The following is a 22699-nucleotide window of genomic DNA, read 5'->3' as shown; positions in this document are numbered from 1 at the left end:
CTGCCCTTATATTACTTTTTATTTTTTACTTCAGGTCGAGGAGACTAAGTCCCAGAGTACTGTAATGACTGGTAGCAGCATGTTTCTGATGCTGCTGGCAGCCAATTTGAGTGCTTGATCCCGGATGAGTCTGACTCCCATGGGAGCGAGATGGCCCTAGGGAAATAATGCTCCCTGGGCCAATCGGAATGCTCTATTTTTAAATTTGTGGGTTAGTTGGCCCCAAGGGACCCTCAGGAGTTAGGAATTAATTCCCCAACTTAAAATGCACCACAGTGCGTGTTTGCACACATATCACCTCAGGCCCGCCCGCTTCCTTCACCACTGTGCAAACGCGCCCCCTGTTGAGTTTTAAGTTGGGGAAATAATTCCCCTTCAATCCTTAGGGCCCCTGGGAGCCAACTAGCCCACCAGGTGCTTCCAGTAAGCTCCACTGTGCTGCGTTGCAGAGAGATGGTCCAGACCGTGCCCCTTTTTACACCTCTCTGCAACGCAGCTCTATGGCGCTTACTGGAGGTACCTAGTGGGCTAGTTGGACCCTAGGGACCCTCAGGATTCAAGGGGACTTAATCTCCCAACTTAAAACGGCTACAAGGCGTGTTTACACAGTGGTGAAGGGAGGGGACCAGTCCTGGGGTGATGTATGCACACACGCCCTGCGGTGTGTTATAAGTTGGGCAAATAATTCCCCTTCAATCCTGAGGGCCCCTGGGGGCCAACTAGTCCATCAGGTGCTTCCAGTAAGCACCACTGCGCTGCGTTGCAGGGAGGTGGTCTAGGCTGTGCCCCTTTTTACACCTCTCTGCAACGCAGCTCTTTGCCGCTTACTGGAGGTACCTAGTAGGCTAGTTGGACCCTAGGGACCCTCAGGATTCAAGGGGGCTTAATATCCCAAATTAAAACGGCCACAGGGCACGTTTACACAGTGGTGAAGCGAGGGGACGGGACCTGAGTTGATGTGTGCAAACACGGCCCTGTGGCGCGTTTTGAGTTGGGAAATTAAGTCCCCTTTAATCCTGAGAGTCCCTGGGTCCAACTAGCCCACCATGTAAATCCAGTAAGCACCACAGAGCTGCGTTGCAGAGAGGTGGTCTGAGGCCATGCCCTATTTTACACCTCTGTGTGGCACTTACTGGACATACCTGGTGGGTTAGTTGGCCCCCAAAGACCCTCGATTCAAGGGGACTTCATCCCCCAACTTAAAACGCCCACAGGGCGTGTTTGCACACGTCACCTCAGGCTCCCCCTCCCTTCACCAGTGTGCAAAAGCACCCCATTGCACGTTTTAAGAGAGTGTTTTAATCCCCCTGCCCTATTATGTACTTGGGCCTTATAGAGGAGGTCATGATAATCACAGGGGTACCCCAACCCATAGTGTTCCCTATGTATGTTGGTGTTTTCAATGTATTTTAAGTGTCTTTTAGTATACCACTGGCTCTAGGCCTGGTTAGTCAGAGTCAGTTAACACCAGTACCCATCTGAAAAAGTTGTGGGCACAGGATGATTTTGTAACAAGGCCTCTTTCTGCTCCTTTGTTGATTCTTTCTGCACATGTCTTGCTTCTTCCTGCACTTTTCTTCTTCTTTTAGGACTTCTGGGCTTCTTTATGCATTTCTTTTGCTTCTTTCTGTGCGCTTTTTCTTCTTTCTTCACATGTCCTACCCTAGCATAGTTATAAACTAGCATTTAAAAAACCTTCGCAATTCACTTAAAAAACCATAGGTTTCAGGCACGTTATAGTTAGGAATTAGCATTTAAAAAACCTTGGAAATTCACTGAAAAACCATAGATTTCAGGAGCGGTATAGTCAGTTGGAATTTTCACTCGTACAAAACCATAGAAATTCCCCCGTTATAGTTAGTTCAGCTAACTATAACTTGCGCGCTCGCAATCCACTGCTGGTGACATCACATATTACATCACTCGTGACATGGTCAGTGACATCACTCATGACATCACTGATGACATCTCAAATGATATTACTGATGACATCATCCTTGTAAGAGTGGCAGACCTTCTCTCACCCTAATATAACCTTTGATACACCACTCAAAAATAGAAACTAACATTTTCAAAACAATGGACACACCAATACCAGTTAAAATGCACCTATTCAGTAATTCTAAGGTCTACACACACAACCACTCATTCAGCAACAGTCCTATACAGTCACTCATACATGTACTCACTCATCATATGTACTCATAAACCTATACATCCTGTTACACACTGCCACTCATCCATAGAGTTACTCACACATATAGTCATACATGCAAATAAAGTATCAAACATCTATTTACTTGCATATACAGTTATACACACACCACCACACTTACTTCTACAGAAAAGTACACATACTTACTCTCTTAAACAATCACTTATAGAAACACATATTTATTTATACAGAAACTCTTCCAATCTCTCACTCTCACATATACTCACTTATATACACCAAAACCCACATATACTAGTTTAAAACATATGTAGTCTCTCATAAAGACACTATTGATACAGTCATTCACTCACTAATATACCCATACACACACTCATCTACCCATACAGTCCTGCACACATGCTGTCTTCAACACCTACAAACAGTGAGTCACTCCTTCATGCACCTATGTGCTAAGTAATACCCCCCCACCAAACCAGACACTCATACTGATACTCAAAAAAAACAACCAATAACCCATATAGACACTCATGAAGCTACTCACCAACCCATGCAGCCACTTATACACAAAGTGAGAGACTGATACAGATATGTAAATATTTAAACATTACTTGCTAACCCATGTATTCACAAGATACACTTAATCAGTCAGTTATACAATCAATTTTATAAAAATAATCATCCATTTAGACACTTATATACCCATTTATTTTTCCCTCGACCTTGAGATATACATATGTAAAACATATTTAATTTTCAGAAAAACAAACATTCACTGGATGATGTCATCAGTGATGTCATGATTGATGTCACGGACCATGTCATGAGTGATGTAATATGTGATGTCACCAGCTGTGCATTGCAGGTGTGTGAGTTATAGTTAGCTGAACTAACTATAACAGGGGAATTTCTATGGTTTTGTACGAGTGAAATGTCCAACTAACTATAATGCCCCTGAAACCTATGTTTTTTCAGTGAATATATATATACACACACACACACACACATATATATATATATAAATATATATATATATATATTTTTTTTTTTTTACATACTTTTTTACCAAAAAAAACAAGGTTTCAGGGACTTTATAGTTAGGTTCATATTTCACTTGTACAAAACCACTGAGATTCGGAAGTTACACCCTTCACAATGCACTGCTTATGACTTCACATATTACATCTCTCATGACATCATCAGTGATATCACTGATGACATTTCAAGTGATATCACTGATGGAATCTCAAATGACATCACTGTTGCTTGTAGATAGTTTTAGTTAGGACCTAGTTTCCATAGGAGAAACATTTTTTGACTAGCTTATAACTTTGACCCCGTTAGACAAATCTTCACAAAATATTCCCAAAAAAGTGCCCTACTGTTCCTAGTTGTGCATGGAACGTTTTGTGGTGATCCAACAAGTGGGGACTGAGAAAAAAGTGGGGTAAAAAAAATGTGTTTCCCATGTTAATTCCCATAGAGATTTTAGAGACGACTACAGCCCGAACCGCTGAATGGAATTACACCAAATTTGGCAGAAAGTTAAATCTTGGTCGAGAAAGCGTGCTTTTTGTGATTTGGTGTAAATCCTTTCAGTAGATTTTGAGACATTTAAGGGATTACTAATTTGTACATCCAAAGGCCCAGACCCTCTGCGAATCTAACAGATTCCATGCTGAGATCTGATTGGCTAGCAACACTTCAATCAAGAAGTGTTGGCAGCCATTTTGGAACTCGAACTCATCCAAGTCCCCCAAAGAAGTTAATAAACAAAGTGGAGGGGGTATGGTAGGTAATACCTTGAGCCCCTAGTGTTGGTGGTGGGGACCCCAGGAATTCCACCAGGGCCACCAAGCATGTTTTAAAAACATTTTACTGCAAAAATTGCACAAATCTGCAAATCCACATGAACATTTTTTTTAAAATCCATGCGTGGTTGCCCGTGCCTGTTGCCTATATGCCCATATCCCCCTCACCGGTGGGCTAGGTCCTGGGGTTGATTTTGGTGGCCAAGACAGGAACAAGTCTAAAATGTTATTGACTCTATTTCACATCTATTGGCTTCTCAGACACATCTTCAGACACATGACTGACCATCTCAGGTACTAACGGCTCCTCCGGCACCTTCTGACATGAAACTGACCCTATGCCAGCCCTACCAGGCACAAAGGCAGTCTGACATGGATTTGCTGCTATTTTACAATACTATCTTGCTGTGTGGACTGTTGTATGTCAGTATGCGTGTATGTCAGTATCTATCAAACTGTCTTACTGGGATTCGGGCCTGTGGTCTGCTGGTTGTGATATGTGCTGCAGTCACACAAATAGCGTTGATGGTTCCCTGTGGGATAGGTTGAGGCGCATGTAGGAGGTGAGTGAAGTGCAGGCCAGTTAGTCTCAGCAGCACTTGCTAAGAGGAACTGAGGCTTCTCTACAGCCCAATGTTTGTTACTGATTAGAGGTGTCAGTCTTAGCACACAAGGCTGCATGCCATAAAAAGGACAAACTGCCAGGCATGGGTGGGCAAACTGAGGAGGGGGATCAGGGTATTGCAACTCCATGGTTATGTGTTTGTTCGTACATAGGTAATTGTACTTGGGGGTAGAGTGAGACAATTTACACATATATCTATCTATCTATCTATCTATCTATATATATATATATATATATATATATATATATATATCCTGTGCACCGTCTGTCTCCCAGCTCGCACGCTCGCGCAGACCCAGCAAGCAGACTCCGGACACGGACCTCGAGGTATAAACAGCTTTATTCACGCAGAAAGAGTCACCAACGTTTCGGCTCTAACGGAGCCTTGATCACATGACAGCGTACATTTGACTGGGTACACCTTTTATAGTGAAAGCGAGTGATTAACGTAAAACACCTGTGCAAACTTGCTAATAAACATGGAAAACATACTATAATTTTTTACACTCGGCAATATGTTTTCTTACAGTTTCTAAATAGATGTAAAATACAGTAAGATTTCTTTGAGATTTCCTAATAAATGTAAAATACAGTTGGATTCAAATCTTATAAGAGTGATATTCAACAGATTAAATAACAGAAACGACTAAAAAAGTATTAAGGTAAAATACACAGATCTGTTACACTGACCCGTTTTAAAACCATGGTTATAGGATATAGACTGATAAAAACCCCGATCATTATATTTACAAAATTGTGAAGAAAATTCCACAGTTTTGTTTTCCAATTCAGGAATCCCAGCATAAAATACATGTAAAGTGCTGCGTGCTAACTTGCTAAAGTGCATGAAGTGCTTTGAATGTGCATCAATATGTGCAAAATAGGCAATGTGCAAATATATATACTGCAATATGCTGGGGTCCTGATTCATTCCACTTAGATACAGGGAACATTTGCCTGTATATCGAATGTTGGTGAGGAGACAAGTTAATGTATCTCTACTCATACAGGGCTCTATACAGTGTATTTCGCTAAAGCTTCAAATCCTAAACGGGTACGTCTTATTTCACAAATGTCATACATTAGTCATACAAGTTCATGTTGAAAATCACTGCTAGAGTGCCAAGGTTTCCATGTTTAAAATATATATGTGCTAGAACGAGTTAAGACAAATACACCAGGTCCACAAGGGACCTGTAACCCAACACCAAAGTAATTCAAAACATATATAAATAAATGTACAACCAAATGTTAAAAAACCTATACATTTCTTCGTATATCAATGGTAATTAACCTGGTTTAGAGAAAAAAACGTGCACAGTGAAAAAACAAATATTTATTTATATATGTATTACCTACTGGCGATAGCCAGTAGGTATATATAGTTAGGATTTTTTGTCTATGGAACTTTTGAAAATTCTATGTCTAATAACTTTGGCGTTTGTGGACGGAATCGGCTGAAATTTTCAGGAAAATGGCGCATTTTGTTTCTGAGCAGCCCCTGAAAATTTGGGGGGGTTCCGTCAAGGGGGGCCGAGAAAAAAGGGGGGTCCCAAAACGCGTTTTTCCCATTCATTTCTCCATAGGGCCTTTGGCCTCACTTTTAGCTCGAACGGCTGAATGGATTTACACGAAACTTGGCAAAATTGTAGGGACTGTTAGCCCGATGTGCCTTTGCTGGGTCTCAATATATGTGCTCCAGTGGATTTTGAGAAATTAACGTTTTAAAAAACAGATATATCTGTGACAGCGTCCTAGATAGCGCTCCAGATCGCGTACTTTTCGCGTAACGGAGCTTTGCAAAGCGAAGCTGATTGGCTCTCCGGTGTCTGTCAACATTCTAAACAGTCCGGTGCGGCCGCCATCTTGTCTCTCGGTAGGATCGAGAGACAAGAGGAGGAGCAAAACAAAGGGGGAATTTAATGAAAGGGGGCAAGGTAGACCCCTCTTGACCCCCTAGGAATGATGTTGGGGTTATTAAAGGGTCCCGTGGGGCAAATAAAAAAAAATTGATTTTTCGCGGTAGAAGCGCTTCTCGGTTCGCGAACCGGGTCGCAAACTGGTAGCAAAACGTGAATTTGCCATTTTGTGTTTCGATTTAATTAAATTACTAGATGGAGGAAAAGCAATGTGAGTATTGGGTATAAGGGGGTATGGGAGATGTATCCTGACCCCCTTTGTTTAGTGAGGGTGGTTGAGGAGGCTCATATATGTTGATACTTGTCTTCCAGCGGTTGCACGTGAGCGTTTTTTTTTTTTGCCGCTTGACTTCTGTTAACGTTCGATTCGAAGGAAATTAGGAAGTGTTGATCGCCATTTTGACACTGCGAGTAAATATATTGTTAAAAATAATTGTTATAAATTAATTCGTATTGATAAACATTGTCTGCGCCATCTTGCCTTTTTTCCAATGCCACACTTTTGTTGTGTACGGCAGCCATTTTAGATGCCTTGACCAGACCCACTCTCTGTACGCCGCAGATCCTCAGCATGGCTCCCCACCCTCGCAAGCATCTCCCCCACGCACTGGTCACCCGTGCTCTCTCTCTCATGAATGGGCCATAAACTTCCCCCCATCTGCGCTGCTCTTCCCTGAGTATCACACCCTGTGCCCGTCCGACACCTCCCTTTCACCCTGTTCACTACCGCACCCTCTGACACTCCTCTTCCTCTGTGTCTGATTGTCCTGGCCGGTCCCAGGCTATCACCTAGCCCTGCGGATGTAGTTTATGGCCCCAACTGTAAAGAATCACCCCTGTTCAAAGGAGTTACAGTAGATCAAGGTCGCCACCTCATGAGATCCGTCACACCACACGCGTTCCTACTATCTGATAACGATCCTGTATTGTGATTGGGGAGGGGATTCTCACTGTAAGGGTGTGTGGGACCTAGCCTGAAGCGGAAGATTCCAGGGATGCCTTTTTGTACATCAAAGTCTTCACAATTATGAGTCACATTAAAAATATATAGCACTCCAATAAAGTAGTAGGATTATAACACTTTCATAACTTATAAATATATACAACGCTCCAAAAAAGTAAACACGTTAAAAAAAACTTTTTAAACAACTATTTATATGACATTGCTTTAACCAGGATAGACAAAGAAATGACACAGTGATGTAAAAGTTTCTGAAAGAAATGCCAAGAACGTCCCATGTGAAAGTGAATTTTATCTGGCAATTTTCTTCTTTTCCTTCTCATGAAAAGAAAGTTAATGCCAGGTTCGTTACCTGCCTCATCTGCAAAAAAAAAACTCTCGAGAGGGACCGAAAAAAAATATAGCTATGGTAATCATACCATGTATCGGCACATGGAGAGGTGGCACCCTCTTAATTATTCTAAAGCACAACTTCGAGATTTGGTGGATAATCCCCTTTCGGCAAAAACATCCATCAATGACTTAGCAATAAGTGAGTCAGAGGCAAGGGAAACGGTCCCAAATCTGCAAAAGAACTTTGGGCAGATGAGATTGACTTGTGTAGCATGTTGAAAATTAATTTCATGCGGAGAGATGAGTATTACTTTAATAAATAGATCATATGAAAATCATCAATGTCCAAAACGTCCTAGAAAGTAATTTTTGTCATTTTTGAGGAAGAGAGATAACCTTTAGTGGTACGGAGTCGTTTTCGTTCGAACTAGGGGGGCCAGGTGACATTCCTTCGGGGTGACTTAGGGGCATTTAAAACAACTTCCCTGATACAGGTAGTATATAAAGTAGAGGGTAAATACCAGGATCTTTATCGATTGCTTTATGCTGTACAAAAATTAAAAACACATACAACAAACCTGGACCATTCATATTTTCAATGTTTCTGCGTACTATACTTTTTAACCCTTAACTAATTGAGCTGCTTGATTTCACCTGCTTTTTAAAAAAAAAAAAAATACATCGGAAACAGTGGCCATTTCTTCGAAACTTACCAATCTACGCGTTACAACTACGCTTGCTTTTTCAAAAACCTTTAATAAAAATGTTGGTGCCCAAATACGGGCCTACAACCCTGTGGGCCGGCCACGGAGCAGGCTGGAACTGTAAATGGGGGGGGGGTGGTATTTATTTGTGGGAAACATAACAGAGTCAGTGGTCGTTGATTTCATAGTAAAAAGTGCGACAAGTGCAACAAAATCATATCGATAATTCATTGTGAGCAAGTACCATTAGTTTCGACAATTCCAACCTTCAATAATAAATACAGTAATCAATGATGCATTAGAACTTAATATCAATTCATTGTTCGAACGTGTAATCAGTCTTATCCCATATCAATTCATGTGCTAAAAACTGCATACCTATCTCATGATATCAAGGCTGAGCAATCGGAGCACAACAAGGAGTTGAGAGTTTCATTTGTACCGGCGCCATTTTGGGTGAGGTCAGGAAGGTCCAAGTATAGTCATAATGTCTCCACCAACTCGTGGTTGGACCGGGACCTCTTTTGGCAGTCCAAAAGTTTTCGTTGAAGGGTATCAGAGGGGACTGGCGACATGAACCATCAGTGAAAGTGGGGTGGGAGGAAACAATCTCTCCTACCGGGTCATACTGGTGTCCCTACGGAACTGATCAAGTTGGTAGTCTTGCAGGATTTTGATCATTTCAAGACTGAGGCCGGCGCCGGCATGAGCCGCCGACGTCCCTCGGCTACGTCGTGGTCGTTCCGTGGGTGATCATGGCAGTCATTTCTCATCGGGGGCCCCCGTGGCTCTTATAGAATCTTCAAAGTTGAGGAGAACGTTTCTGGACGCAGGACTCATTTTCTAGCTGAACTGAAAAGCGTCGTTGTACCGCAAAAGTAAAGGAGACCCCCGCTGGGTGAGCGGAGCATCATTGCCTCGCAATAGTGGACGAGACCTTTTGTCGGGTGAGTGCAGCGCCGCTGCATCGCAAGAGTGGAGGAACCCTTTTGTTGGGTGAGTGGAGCGTTGGGGGTGCAGCTGAGGGGCCCCCACCTGGGGGTGTGGGAGAGGCTCGTTCGCGCCGCCTCTCCCTCCCAGCGCACCCCACGCCGACACCTGGCGTTGATATCCGTGATGTCCGGACTAGGCGATAAGAGGGGGGGGGGTCGGAGGCAGAGGCAAGACATCCCCCCCCGTGGCCTGCAGGGCGCCGCTTCAGAACCGAACGGGGAGCTTATATCAAGCCGGGGCCAGACCAGGAGATACGAGGGGAGGGTCGGTGGCATTTGCAAGACATTCCTCTCCAGTGTTGTCGCAGCTAGAGTTCCCGTCGGCCTCGGCTCCTCTCCTGGTCGGGGGGGGGGGTCGGTGGCATGTGCAAGACATCCCCCCCAGTGTTGTTACAGCCATTATTGAAGAAAGAAGAAGATACCGTCGGCCTCGGCTCCTCTCCTGGTGCACCTTACGCGACGACCCTTTTGATGGGTGAGTGGAGCGTTGGGGGTGCAGCTGAGGGGCCCCCACCTGGGGGGTTGGGAGAGGCTCGTTCGCGCCACCTCTCCCTCCCAGCGCACCCCACGCCGACACCTGGCGTTGATATCCGTGATGTCCGGACCAGGCGATAAGAAGGGGGGGGGTCGGAGGCAGAGGCAAGACATCCCCCCCCGTGGCCTGCAAGGCGGAAGAAGAAGGGAATCGGGAGACCAGTACATTTCGGCCCATCCACGCCACGGCTGATGGCAGTTAGCTGGGCCCCGCCCTGCACGTGTCGAGGCCTCATCTTCCGGATGGGCGTAACCGTGGCCCTGTTGCACTTCGGGAGTTTCCGGAATGGGGGTAGGTATCTGCTGATTTGTATCTATTTCATGTTACCGTTAATGGGCGTGGCGGGCGGTGGGACAGACATGCTTGGAGCAGTGGGGGGGTGGCGGAGCCTAGCTACCTCGTGGCTGCCGTAACGTCATGCTTGGCTTTTTTCACTACTTTCATGTTTCTTATTTCTAGTGAAGTCAAAAACTCATCAGTGGCCTACTGATTTTGTTTGATTTCTTTCCCCTCCTTTTCAAGTGTGTTTCATGCTAAAGTTTCTGTTTAACAGGATACAGAGATTACTTCGTTTTTTACATATGTCTTCTTTATTAGGGGTACTCTCCGGTTGAGCCAGATGATGTACCTCTAATAAAGGGTCCGGGTGGAACTAGTTTCTCAATCAGTGGGGAGTAGATGGGTATGACAGATTACAACGGGGGACAAAGGTCCGCATTACCCACTCTTCACTACTTGCAAAGACTAGACAGAATATTTCTATTCCACGTTATTTACAAACAGAGAATACCTCGAGAGAACTATTCCTTGAACAATAAATGTCCAGCCAATCAATCAATCAGTGGGGAGAAAAACAGGTATGACGGATTACAACGGGCGACAAAAGTCCGCATTACCTATCCTTCACTATCTGCAAAGGGAGACAGAATATTCCTATTCTTCTCTGTTTGTAGACAGGGAATATCTCAAAGAGCAATAATCAATAAAAAATTAACAACTTTAAGGTAAATACTCACAATATGACTACTCAACGAAGTTAAAAAGTAACGGATATAGGTACTTGAGAGGTTTTCGGTGGCAGATAATCTACAATATACACTTGTACATATGAGTCTGATACAGGGCGGATCTCTGTATAACTATAGATAATTAGATATTAGGATGGCATACAAAGCTCCCAACCTTCTTACTTTTTCTCTTAAAGGGTTTCAAATTGGGGACAAATATTAGGCTGTGCTCTAGAGGTTGACGGTGTTGCTCAACTGGTACTCGGGCCTTCTCATGAAGCAGAAGGAGCCGCTCTCAATCTCCTTAACTCTTCCCTTGCAAAGTTGACCGGATTCTTAGTCTGCAACTGCTTCAGCATACTTGCAGTTCCACACAAGTCCTTTTTATTGGGGTCTCCTCTTGAAAGCAGTCTTGCATATGCGGCAAGTAACTTTTCTTGCATTCACCTTTTTTAAGACTTGTGAAAATTAATTTCAAAACATTCAATAAATACGGTGTTACTATGCATTGTGTCAAATGCTTTATTAAAAATATGCAGAAAATGTTCCCTTTATTTGTTGTTAAGGTCTTTACAAGAGAATTTGAAAGGAGAAAGTAGGAGATGAATAACACATGTAGGACGTTATATCTCAAACTGCAAAAATTGATAAAGAGGGTGGACCAAAGTCTGCATGATGAATGCCAGTGGAAGCGTTTCAGGCACACTGCGAAGATTTTAAAAAATATAAATATTGTCAAATTTTACTTTGACTTGTGATGTTAGATCTCATTTAGTCACTTCAATCTAATTTTAAACACTAATTTTCTTTTTGTTTTGCAGATTAACTACAATACTTATTTTGGACTCCATATTATATGTTGTTTATTATATTATTTTGTTACTTATAGTTCTAGTTATTTATTGTAGTGTTATCTTTTAGTTATAGTTCCGGTTATTGTTTTAATAAAAGTTAATTAAAAAAGTACATACGTCTGTTTTTTTGTGGGGGTAGCAGTCATCAATAGAAATGATATTTATAATTTGAAGTATAATGCTGAAGCTCACTCATTAGCAACAGATTGTGGTGAAACTTTAACCTATGTGCTGACGTAAGTGTTCCATAAACTACTACTATGGTAACAGGCAAAATACTGTTTGGGGGTAGGGTATAATACGCAGGAATGCTGTAAAAATAAATGGGCAAGGGCTGTTTTGTTTTCCACTGTTGCAACATAAAGTGATCGATACAAATCCGATAATCAGGCCTATCAGCAACTAAGACAGCAGGCCGAGTCTCTTTTGCTCAACGGCTCCCTCATGGGACGAAGAAACGCCCTTTTTCACGAAATAGGAATATTTTACTTGCAGGACAGTTGTTAATTTCCCGTGAAAATACATTAGCCTGGAACATTGTTAGTGATAAACTGTAAATGCATCTGGGTCCTTTGCTTAAAAAAAAAATATATATATATATTTGTGAATTAGAATAAGAATATATGTTACAGCTATAGATATATGCTATTAAAAAACCATTGAAATTCACTGAAAAAACTATAGGTTTTAGGCCATATATAGTTAGGGATTAGCATTTAAAAAACCTTAATTTACTCGCACAAAACCATAGAAATTCGCATATATAGTTAGATGCAATAACTATATATCGCGCACCCGCAATCCACTGCTGATGATGTCACATATTACATCATTCATGACATGGTCAGTGACATCACTGATGACATCACTGATGACATCATCCAGTGAGTATATGTTTCTGTAAAGTTAAAATATGTCTTACATATTGAAGAATGAGTGGATGTATAAGTGACTGGATGAAGGATTTAGTAGGTGCCTGACTGACTGTATGAGTGAGTGATTACATGTGTCTCACTGAGTGCATGGGTTAGTGACTAAACTGTCTTAATTTGTGCATCATTATGTCTGTTGTTCTGTAAACTGCTGCATGTGTTGATCAGTAGCTATATGAGTAACTATATGGGTTTTTGATTGGTTGCCCAAGTATTTGTATGGGAGACTGAGTGTGTGTGTGGGTGGCTGGGAGGTGTATGACTCTGTGCCTAGAGGTGTGGGCCGTTGATTCACTAGATGTATGGGTTCAAAAGTGCATGTGAAAACAGCTGCATGGGCGGTTGACTGTGTGTATGAGGGTATTGGTGAGTGAATTGATATCTCAGTGCTACATGTCAAAGTGAGTACATATGTAAAACACAGTACATGTGAGAGTTGACATATATAAATAACTGTGCATAAGAGCCAGTGAATGTGTGAGTGGCTGTATGGATCATTGTGAACTTGTATCAGGGATTGTATAAGAGAGTAAATATGTGTTAGTATAAACATATACTCACTGGATGATGTCATCAGTGATGTCATCAGTGATGTCCCTGACCATGTCATGAATGATGTAATATGTGACATGATCAGCAGTGGATTGCGGGTGCGCGATATATAGTTAGTGCAACTAACTATATATGCGAATTTCAATGGTTTTGTACGAGTAAATTAAGGTTTTGTAAATGCTAATCCCTAACTATATATGGTCTATAACCCATGGATTTTTCAGTGAATTTTCAAGGTTTTGTAAATGCTAATTCCTAACTATATATGGTCTATAACCTATGGTTTTTTCAGTGAATTTCAATGGTCTTTTAATAGCAAATATGAAAAGCTTTAAAATGTCAAGTACGTGATAGATAAAAACATTTTCGTGTTTATGCACGCTGATGTGCTTTGAACGCTGCCCCCCCCTCTTTTCTTTTAGGAGTATTCTCTCTTTGCAGATAGTGAAGGGTAGGTAACGCAGGCCTTTCCCCCCGTTGTAATCCGTCGTGCCTGCTTCTCTCTCCATTTCATTGATTGTTATCCAAGCATTTACTGTTTTAGAATTGGTTCTCTTTGGTTCATTCTCTATTTACAAACAAGCACAGAGTCGCAATACTCTGTTTAGTCTTTGCAGATAGTGAAAAATTGTTTAAAAAAACAAAAGGAATCGAGCAAAATCAGTAGGCCACTAATAGGATCTCTTTTTGACCTTGCTAAAATAGAAACATTAGGAACAACCCCTCATGAGAAATACGAAACTAGTGACATGAACTGAGCTCGACACCATGATGGCTGCAAGACAGCTCGGCTCCGCCACCCACCCCGCCCAAAATAACGACAAACCCTATGCAAATATTATAAATATATACAACACACCAGCAAAGTAACAGGGTAAAACGTTTTATTAAATAACTATTTACATGGCAGCCTGCTGCAACATCCATCACTATTCCTGTCGAGGTAGCATAGCTGGCGGCCTAGGGGTGGAGGACCGTTGTGCAAATTGTCCGGGGACGACACGATGCGCCAAGACTCGTCCCCAGTACATCCAGAGCTGATGTCCGACAAGTTATGTGTGAGGATGCCTTGCTGATGCCGCCACCCCCACCACCACCTTTTTGTTGCCTGAACCGGCTAGCTCAATCAATCGAGCATGAGACTCATGCACTCTGATCTCCTTGGCCTCAGTCAAGCATCAATATTAGGATTTTCATACGTGAGTGTAGGTTCATGGTTTTCCATCCACAGACTGAAAGCCTGGAGTGGGAGTGAAAGAACCATAACTAGGTAAGAAGGAAGGCAGACGCTGTGGGAAGGACTCTGGATATGGTATGTTCCTTGGTCCCTGAGTTGCTTCGATGTCACTGCCTTGCACAAATGGCATAAGTAGTGGATGTTGGGTGCCATAGTTGAGGGTTCCGAGCAGCGCTTGTAACACTGTCTGAAGTTTATTTGCACCTGCTGCAGCTTCACTATTCTCAAAGTAAGTGGGGGCTGTTTGTGGACCTGACTGCATTGGAAATCAATGTGATGCGGTGCCTCCCTGAACCGCTTGACGGAGGCCCCCGAGGGGCGGTGTGATGGCGTGGACTCGGAGTGGGCACTTGGCTCCGACCCCCTCCCCAAGTCTTGTTGCCCTGGTGTGGCCTGAGATCGCCCCCGACATAGGCGGCCGACTCCCGGGGTCAAGAGGAACTTTTTGCCTTTTGGTGACTCTTCCATTCTGAACATTGTCCCACAATTCGTTTGACCTGAAGACAAGTCCTGCGGTGCCCTAGTCCGACCATCACATATTCCTGCGCCAGGAGTCGGGAGATGGCGTGGGATGCACTAGAAGGGAGAGGCGGCGCGAACGAGCCTCCCCCACCTCCCCAGGTGGAGGTTTCTCAGGTACACCCCAGCGCTTCACGCAACCAGCTGAGTTGCGCCCGCTCTTGCGGCTACAGCGTCTCGCCCACCATCCACTTGAATTGCGCCCACTCTTGCGGTGCAGCGATAGGCGGCTGCAACAGGACTCTCAAAATGGCGGCCAGCTCTTCGGATTTAGGCCTAGTCCACTAAAATGGCCCTGGGACACCTTGGAACTCGGACGCTTGACTGCTAGAGCATGGACCCCATTCCCAAAAGCGTCCCCTCAGCCTTGAAGATTTTACAAAAGTCACCGGGGCACCCGACTCCCACAGACTTCCGGTGGCGAGCGACTGCCATGATTGCTCGCGGAATGTCCATGACGTAGCCACGGGGTGCTCTCATGCTGACGCCAGCTTCAATCTGAAACATCCAGAAACACTTCAGACTACCAATTCGATCAGTTCCGGTGGAGCCCCAACGTGACCCGGTAGAGAAGAACTTGCCCTCCCCTCTTTGACTGATTGTTCTTGTTGCCTGTCCCTTCTCTTGTCATTTAACAGAACTTTTTGGACTGCTGAAAGGGGTTGTGTTCCGACCGCTGGTTGGTGGAGACATTTTGACTATATTCTGGACCTGCATTGTCGCGTAATGCGTCATATGACGCGCCTCGTTAGCGCACCCGGAAGTGCTCCGGTGCGCGAGGCGCAGCTTCCCGGAAATGATCCAGAGCGCGGCGCGCAGCACGTAACGTAAGCATAACAGGTCATGTGACTTGTTAATAAAACTTTTCATTGGTTCATTTTACTTTTGTTATTCTAATGATGAAAGGCTTGGTCATATGACCTAAAAATAACACTTTTCATTGCTTTCGAACATTTTTTTTTCCCAAATGATGAAAGCCCCACCTTTTTTTTTCTCACTCTGACTTGTAAAGCAAAGGACCCAGATGCATTTACAGTTTATCACTAACAATGTTCCAGGCTAATGTATTTTCCCGGGAAATTTACAACTGTCCTGCAAGTAAAATATTCCTTTTTCGAGAAAAAGGGCGTTTCTTCGTCCCATGAGGGAGCCGTTGAGCAAAAGAGGCTCGGCCTGCTGTCTTAGTCGCTGATAGGCATGAATATCAGATTCTTATCGATCACTTTATGTTGCAGGAGTAGAAAACACAACAGCCCTTGACCATTTATCTTTACTGCGTTCCTGCGTATTATACCTTTTAACCGTCCTGTAATTGGACTGCTTTATTTCACTTGCCTTTTACTGATTCGAAAACAGTGGCTATTATTCAAAACTTTACCAATGTAGGTACTACTACCATGTTTTGTTTTAAAAACCTTTATTGTGAAAATGTCAGTATACAAATACGGGCCTATAACCACGTGGGCCGGCCACGGAGCAAACTGGAATCGTATATGATGAGGGAACATTTACACTGTAGAAGAACGTAACGGGTGACCCATTAGGTTGCAAGAACTAAGGTGTCTAACATTTGCGGAATCGGTGGACGTACATTTTATAATTAAAGTACGACAGGGCCAGTTACAATAAAATTATCTAGATATACATTTGCGGGCAAGTACCATGGGTGACGTTAATTCGAACTTTCAATAGTACAGTCATCAATAACACATCAGAACTTAATATCAATAGGGATGTCCAAATGTTCAATCAATTCTCGTCCCCGCCCGCCATGTGCTTCAAAACTGCATACGTATCTCGTGATATCAAGGTTGGGCAACCAGTACACAACAAGGAGTTACGAGTCGTATTTATACCGGCGCCATTTTGGGCGAGGCCGGGCAGGTCCAGAATATAGTCAAAATGTCTCCACCAACCAGCGGTCTTTCGGCAGTCCAAAAAGGTTCCGTTAAATGACAACAGAAGAAATAGGCAACAAGAACAATCAGTCAAAAGAGGGGACGCTTTCGTGAATGGGGCCCATGCCCTAGCAGGCAAGCGCCCGAGTTCCAAGGTGTCCCTGAGCCATTTTAGTGGACCAGGCCCAAATCCAAAGAGCTGGCCACCATTTTGAGAGTCCTGTTGCAGCTGGCTATCGCTGCACCACAAGAGTAACCGCAATTCAGCTAGATGGCGGGTGAGTCATTGTACCGCAAGAGCGGGCGGAACTCAGCTGGATGGGGGGTGAGGCACTGTGCCGCAAGAGCGGGCGGAACTCAGCTGGAAGGCTAGTGAAACGCTAAGAGGCGCCCCACTGCAGATGAGGTGCCTCCACCTGGGGAGGCGGGAGAGGCCTGTTTAAGCCGCCCCCCCCCCACGGGCACCCCACGCCGTCTTTCGGCGCAGCATTGTAGGATAGCCACACCAGTGCGGCAACTTGCTGGACACCACCTCGGTGCCTTCGGCCTATTTGCACATCGGTCCGCTACTGACGCCGCCTCACAGGCCAACGGATTTTGTAGGCTTTTTATAGCCCAAAGCCGCATAACAGGTCATGTGACTTGTTTATAAAACTTTTCATTGGTTCATTTTACTTTTGGTTTCCTAATGATGAAATGCTTGATCATATGACCTAAAAATAACACTTTTCATTGGATTGAAAAAAAAAATTTTCCCAAACGATGAAAGCCCCACCTTTTTTTTTCTCACTCGGCAATCCAAAAAGGTTCCGTTAGATGACAATAGAGGGGACAGGCAACAAGAACCATCACTCAAAAAAGGGGAGGGCAAGTTCTTCCCTACCGGGTCACGTTGGGGCTCCACCGGAACTCATCAAATTGATAGTCTACAGTGTTTCTGGATGTTTCAGACTGAAACTGGCGTCAGCATGAGAGCACCACCATCTCGTAGCTCCGTCGTGGCCATTCCGCAAGCAATCATGGCAGCCGCTCCCCACCGGAAGCCTGCGGGAGTCGGGGGCCCCAATGACTTTTGTAGAATCTTCAAGGCTGAGGGGACGCTTTCGAGAATGGGGCCCAAGCCCTAGCAGGCAAATGTCCGAGTTCAAATGTGTCCCAGGGACATTTTAGTGGACCAGGCCCAAATCCGAAGAGACGGCCGCCATTTTAAGAGTCCTGTGGCAGCCACCTATCGCTGCACTGCAAGAGTGGGCGCAATTCTACTGGATGGTGGACGAGATGCTGTAGCCGCAAGAGCGGGCGGTAAACAGCTGAATGGCGGATGAGGCACAGTGCAGCAAAAGCGGGCGGAAAACTGCTGATTGGTGACTGAAACGGTAAAAGGGCGCCCCACTACAGCAGACGAGCCTCCACCTGGGGAGGCCCGTTCACGCCGCCTCTCCCCCCCCCCCCACCGGGGCGCCCCACGCCGTCTTTCGGTGCAGCATTGTAGGATGCCAAGACCAGTGCGGCAAGTAAAGGACATCACCTGGGTGCGGTCCAGATCTCGGCGCGTTGTGCTGCCTTCGGACTATTCGCACAACAGACCGCTACTGACGAGACACAGTGCAGCAAAAGCGGGCGGAAAACCGCTGAATGGCAAGTGAAACGCTAAAGGGGCGCCCCACTACAGCAGACGAGCCCCACCTGGGGACGCCCGTTCACGCCGCCTCCTCCCGGGGCGCCCCACGCCGTTTTTCGGTGCAGCATTGTAGGATGTCAAGACTAGTGCGGCAAGTAAAGGACATCACCTGGGTGCTGTCCAGATCTCGGCGCGTTGTGCTGCCTTCGGACTATTCGCACAACAGACCGCTACTGACCTTTGTTGCTTTTTTTTTTTTTACGTGTTTACTGTTTTTGGTGCTTTGTATATATTTATAAGTTATTAAAGTGTTATAATCCTACTACTTTGTTGGAGTGCTATATATTTTTAATGTGACACATAATTGTGAAGACTTTGATGTACAAAAAGGCATCCCTGGAATCTTCCGCTTCAGGCTCGAACCCACACACCCTCACAGTGAGAATCCCCTCCCCAATCACAATACAGGATCGTTATCAGATATTAGGAATGCGTGTGGTGTGACGGATCTCATGAGGTGGGGGCCTTGATCTACTGTAACTCCTTTGAAGAGGGGAGATTCTTTACAGTTGAGGCCATAAACTACATCCGCAGGGCTAGGTGATAGCCTGGGACCGGCCTGGACAATCAGACACAAAGGAAGAGGAGTGTCAGAGGGTGCGGTAGTGAATAGGGTGAAAGGGAGGGGTCGGGCGGGCACAGGGTGTGATTCTCAGGGAAGAGCAGCGCAGATGGGGGGAGGTTTATAGCCCATGCATAAGACAGAGAGCGGGGGTGACCAGTGCGTGGGGGAGATGCCTGCGAGGGTGGGGAGCCATGCTGAGGATCAGCGGCATACAGAGAGTGGGTCTGGTCAAGGCATCTAAAATGGCTGCTGTGCACGACAAAAGTGTGGCATTGGAAAAAAAGCAAGATGGCGCAGACAATGTTTATCAATACAGATTAATTTATAACAATTATTTTTAACAATATATTTACTCGCAGTGTCAAAATGGCGGTCAACACTTCCTGATTTCCTTCGAATCGAACGTTAACAGACGTCACGCAGAATAAAAAAAAAAAAAAACGCTCACGCGCAGCCGCTGGAAGACAAGTATCAACATATATGAGCATCCTCAGCCACCCTCAGAAAACATAGGGGGTCGGGATACGTCTCCCGTACCCCCTTATACCCATTTCTCACATTGTTTTTCCTCCATCTTGTAATTTAATTAAAACGAAACACAAAATGGCGAATTCCCGATTCGCTACCCGGTTCGCGAACCGGAAAGCGCTTCTACTGCTAAAAATCACATTTTTTTTATTTGCCCCACGGGACCCTTTAATAACCCCAACATCATTCCTAGGGGGTCAAAAAGGGTCTACCTTGCCCCCTTTCATTAAATTCCCCCTTCGTTTTTCTCCTCCTCATGTCTCTCGATCCTACCGAGAGACAAGATGGCACCGCTCCGGACTGTTTAGAATGTTGACAGACACCGGAGAGCCAATCAGCTTCGCTTCGCAAAGCTCCGTTACGCGAAAAGTTCGCGAACCGGAGCGCTACCCGGGACGCTGTTACAGATATATCTGTTTTTTAAAACGTTAATTTCTCAAAATCCACTGGAGCACGTATATTGAGACCCAGCAAAGGCACATCGGGCTAACAGTCCCTACAATTTTGCCAAGTTTCGTGCAAATCCATTCAGCCGTTCAAGCTAAAAGTGAGGCCAAACGCCCTATGGAAAACTCAATGTTAAAAACGCGTTTTGGGACCCCCTTTTTTCTCGGCCCCCCCTTGATGAACCCCCCCCAAATTTTCAGGGGCTGCTCAGAAAAAAAATGTGCCATTTTCCTGATTCCGTCCACAAACGCCAAAGTTATTAGACATAGAGTTTTCAAAAGTCCCATAGAGAAAAAATCCTAACTATATATACCTACTGGCGACCGCCAGTAGGTAATATATATATATATATATATATTCACTGAAAAAAACATAGGTTATAGACCATATATAGTTAGGAATTCGCATTTACAAAACCTTATTTTACTCACACAAAACCATTGAAATTCCATATATAGTTAGTTGCACTAACTATATATCGCGCACCCGCAATCCACTGCTGATGATGTCACATATTACATCATTCATGACATGGTCAGTGACATCACTGATGACATCACTGATGACATCTCAAATGACATCACTGATGACATCACTGATGACAACATCCAGTGACTGTATGTTTTTGTAAAGTTAAAATATGTCTTACATATTGAAGAATGAGTGGATGTATAAGTGTCTGGATGAAGGATTTAGTAGGTGCATGACTGACTGTATGAGTGAGTGATTAAATGTGTCTCACTGAGTGCATGCGTTAGTGACTAAACTGTCTTAATTTGTGCATCATTATGTCTGTTGTTCTGTAAACTGTTGCATGTGTTGATAAGTAGCTATATGAGTAACTATATGGGTTATTGATTGGTTGCCCAAGTATTTGTATGGGAGACTGAGTGTGTGTGTGGGTAGCTGGGAGGTGTATGACTCTGTGCATAGATGTGTGAGCAGTTGATTCACTAGATGTATGGTTTCAAAAGTGCATGTGGAAACAGCTGTATGGGCGGTTGACTGTGTGCATGAGTGTATTGGTGAGTGAATGGATATCTCAGTGCTACTTGTCAAAGTAAGTACATATGTAAAACACAGTACATGTGAGAGTTGACATATATAAATAACTGTGCATAAGAGCCAGTGAATGTGTGAGTGGCTGTATGGATCATTGTGAACTTGTATCAGGGATTGTATAAGAGAGTAAATATGTGTTAGTATATGTTTGAATAAGTAAAGTTTGTATAACTGTATAGTTGAGGAAATGGAGGTGTGATTCTTTGCATGACTGACTAGGTGTGTGAGTAACTCCATGGATGAGTGACAGTCTGTGAGTGTCTGTTTACACTGATTGTATCTAAGGTTATATTAGAGTCTGAAGAGGTTCATCGTATTATCACATGAATGATATCATCAGTGATGTGATCAGTAATGTCAAATGAGATGTCATCAGTGATGTCATCAGTGATGTCATTTGAGATGTCATCAGTGATGTCATTTGAGATGTCATCAGTGATGTCATCAGTGATGTCACTGACCATGTCATGAATGATGTAATATGTGACATCATCAGCAGTGGATTGCGGGTGCGCGATATATAGTTAGTGCAACTAACTATATATGGAATTTCAATGGTTTTGTGTGAGTAAAATAAGGTTTTGTAAATGCGAATTCCTAACTATATATGGTCTATAACCTATGGTTTTTTCAGTGAATTTTCAAGGTTTTGTAAATGCTAATTCCTAACTATATATGGTCTATAACCTATGGTTTTTTCAGTGAATTTTCAAGGTTTTGTAAATGCTAATTCCTAACTATATATGGTCTATAGCCTATGGTTTTTTCAGTGAATATATATATATACATACATATATAAACATATATCATCTGTATATCTATATAAATACAAACATAAATGCATGCATACATATACTTATATGCATACAGATGCATGTTATTTACATGAAAGTTGAAAAAACACTAATAAAAGCAAAGCTAAAAAGCCACCTCATTACAAACAGAATGGCTTTAACTTAAACGAGGGCGAGATCTATTGCATTTTCAATTCTTGTTTACTTTGGTTCCATCAAGAAGGCATTCAGATGTGTCACACATTTGCCATAAATTCTGAATGTTAGCACTCTAGTTGCACATTAGATCACTGTAGTAAAGCTACTGCTCACCAGGGACGTCTGCTGCTGATATTCAAAGTGCATGTTTCAGTGTGCATGTCAGAATTTTTTTAATGAAATAGAAGAGGGTTTGAGAAGTCACTCAAAATGATCCCTAATTTTTCTTTCTGAAGCACTAATCATACTTTCTATGGCAAAATCAACCCCCTCATGTTGTTCCTTATTAAATTGAGTGTTTTCAGACTTACCACTTCATTCCAATCAAGATGGCTTTTGGTGTGCCATACTTTTGTCATAAGTAAGACTGTT

The sequence above is a fragment of the Lissotriton vulgaris genome, chromosome 4_1, assembly GCF_964263255.1.
Source record: "Lissotriton vulgaris chromosome 4_1, aLisVul1.2, whole genome shotgun sequence".
In the NCBI taxonomy this organism is placed as follows: domain Eukaryota; kingdom Metazoa; phylum Chordata; class Amphibia; order Caudata; family Salamandridae; genus Lissotriton; species Lissotriton vulgaris.
The sequence above is the reverse complement of the archived record's forward strand: the minus strand, read 5'-3'. Positions refer to the sequence as shown.